The sequence below is a fragment of the Mus caroli genome, unplaced genomic scaffold, assembly GCF_978045245.1.
Source record: "Mus caroli unplaced genomic scaffold, Mus_caroli_1 scaffold_34, whole genome shotgun sequence".
NCBI lineage: Eukaryota > Metazoa > Chordata > Mammalia > Rodentia > Muridae > Mus > Mus caroli.
This window is the reverse complement of record NW_028227289.1, coordinates 1527866-1530854: the sequence shown is the minus strand read 5'-3', so window position 1 is coordinate 1530854 and position 2989 is coordinate 1527866. Positions and strand designations below refer to the sequence as shown.

General features: G+C 42.3%; 1 pseudogene; it reads left to right on the top strand.

Moving 5' to 3' along the window:
- The first annotated feature begins 203 nt into the window (after positions 1–203).
- Positions 204–1290, top strand: LOC146999828 (Y-linked testis-specific protein 1-like; annotated as a pseudogene).
- The last annotated feature ends 1699 nt before the right edge of the window (positions 1291–2989 follow it).

Below are 2989 nucleotides of genomic sequence, written 5' to 3'. Positions count from 1 at the left end.
TGCCCTTCAGGACCTCATATATATGACAGAGGCAACAGCATTGTGTTTGATTTAAACAGGCAAGATCTTCAAACCCAGGCAGTAGACAAGTATGAAGCCTGAAGAGAGAACGATACCCACAAGACAGTGGACCAGGAGTGCTGTGGCCTATGACACCAGGTCTACAAGCCATGTAGAAGACAATACCTCTGAAGAGGCTGAGCATGACATCCCTCCAGATGAAGAGGAAGAGGAAGTGTTCTTCCCAGGCACTGAGGAATATTGTTGGCCTCAGAATTTCTGACGATTGGAAGGAAGGAAATGAGCCAGTCACCCAATGGAAGGCCATCGTTTTAGGTCAACTGCCAAGAACCCTTTTCTCTATTTGGTGATCGATGACAGAATTGACAGGGGCTCCACTTCGATGAGAGGATTTTAAAGCTTAAAGTCTTGCCTCACAAAGTAATGTTTACTCAAGTGAGGGATGCCCATGTTGCCAGCTGTGAGGAGCCGCCCTTGCAATCGCCATTACAAGATGGCGCTGACATCCAGTGTTCTAGGTAAACAAGTAATCTGCACATGTGCTGGGGTATTTTTCCATTTCTTGTGCCCTGCCTGTCCTGTGGTGTCATCTGGGCTGATAGTGAGCAGCCAATCAGGGCGATGTACGTCTCCAAGCTCTCTTCATGGGCTATTTAAGGACCGAGTTTCCTGTGCTCTGGGTCTCCTCCCCAGAAGCTGATCATCTGTCTCTCGAGATACATTAAAGCTTTACTGCAGAAGGATCCAAGTGTCCTGTGTGTGTTTCCGCTGGCGAGACTCTAATCACGGGACAGCCAGCACCCTGGTTGGCAGAGCAGTAGAACACAAATTTGAGGGCAAAAATGCCTCTAAGGAAAACTTAAGGGGAGTGGTGCTAGCCCAGGGGACAATCATGAAGAACTGGTTTTACATTACCTACAAGAAGGATCTGGTCCGCTATGTCTATCAGCTCCTAGATGACTACACAGATGGTAACCTCCACATCATTCCAGAGACTCCTCTGGATGAGGTGAGATCAGATGATAACAGTGACATCTAAATAGGTAAATGGGTGCAGTACACTAGAGACAATGGTTCCAAAAAATCGGCAAGTTTGTTTACCAAGTTCTAGCCAAGCCTTCTATGTACTTTATCAAGTTTGATGGTGACCTCCATATCTATATCTATAATCTGGTGCAAAAGATTTCTAAAGGTCAAAATCACAAAGTACAGGAACATAAACTTATAGGATTGGGGAAAGAAATGTTTTTCAGTGTGTCGGATACCTAAGGGTCTTTGACAGCCTCAGTATCTTTTCCAATAAAATTTGTTTTGCTCTAAAAATTAAAATATGTGACATGACATGCTGTGAGTGAACACTTCAGTGGAAGAGACAGCCCATGGTGGAAGGAACATCAAAGGAAGATGAAAGTTTCAATTCAAGTTTTGAATAGTACATACATCTAATATCACACATGCTAAACTAAACAGGACTTAGCTTCTCTGGTCTGCATGAAGAGCAAGGCATTGGAGATGAGACTTGGAGGAGCAGGGATGGCAGCAAAAGATGGATGTTTAGGAAGTAGGTGAGAAGGACAAGACATAAGTAAAATCTCTGGTGTGAATCTGAGGGAGAAACATAAAGTTGGGGAGTGACAGATAAAAAGAATATGGCCTTGGATCACAAGGTGAAACCCAAAAAACTGATCCAAACAAACTCAGAAATCAGAGAAAATCAGGTTTCATTTGAATAATGAAACCTAATGAAATTTGTCTCTCTTTTTAAGATTTATTATTTTTACTTATTGGGTGGGGGTAGGGCATGTGCTTGTGAGTACATGTGATCACAGAGACTTGAGTTGTCAGGTCCCCCGGAGCTGGCATTAAAGGTGATTGTGAGCCATTGGATATGAATTCAAGGAACCAAAGCCAGTCTTCTGGGAATGCAAAAGTGACCACTGAGTCATCTCTCTAGTCCCATAAAGATATCTTTTTAAGAAATCCAATATTCACATGCAGAAAAGAGACCAGGATGAAGGTAAGTAAGATCAAATTGATGGTGACCTTGAAAAAGAATAAAGGACCCACAAAAGAGTAGAGGACACTGGGGACAAGTGAATTCCAAGATGGAGTTCTCAAAAAGTGAAGCAGGAGACCCAGGAAGAATAGTAAGTTTCTGGAAATAGTCAAAATGTGCCATATTCACATTGGCTTCTTTGCTTTCTTAACAAACAGCCAGCCCATCTTTACAGAAGGATTTTGGGGGGTGTTGTCGTAGAGTACATTTTTACCAGGATAACACAGATTGGGATTCCAAAACTAAGTTTATATATATTAGATTCCTAAAGCATCATAAAAACCATTATTTTGTATGATCAGTTCAAAAAAGTAATTTAAAAGAGAAAATGAGTATGCTGTGAGCTATTTTTGGGTGTTGAATAGATCCTGTGTATCTTCCCTGAGCACTCTTTGCCTTTGATGCATCCTGTGATATTTTGAGATCTCTGATGAGTGCCTCAGATGACCATCAAAAAGCTCCCACACTGGCTTGTTCTACCTGGTTCTCCTCCATACATATGACTCCCTATATACCTATTGGACACTTAGCCTGTCTATCCCCTGGAACTTCCAGTCTTTACTGATCTGTGACCTCATTCTCAGAAAACTCTGAAGGTGCTTATGTGCTGACCTCTTTCCTATGCCAGTTGTCATGGCTTTCAAATTCTATGAGGTTGCCAACCATGTAGGTTACTTCTCCTGAGGAGCCCCTGTGCTTCATGGGGGTCTGCTTGGGTCACATCTACACTCTAAGAGTGGCTTTTTGAGGCAGGCATGTCATGGACTCATTCATTGCTGTGTTTCTCTTTAGAATAAGTTTGTATGCTGCAGGACTTGAAAATACTCTCTATTGTTGATTAATTTCGATATCTGGGAGAGTTTCTGTACTAGCTGGTTATCTTAGTTAGGGTTTCATTGCTGTGAAAAGACC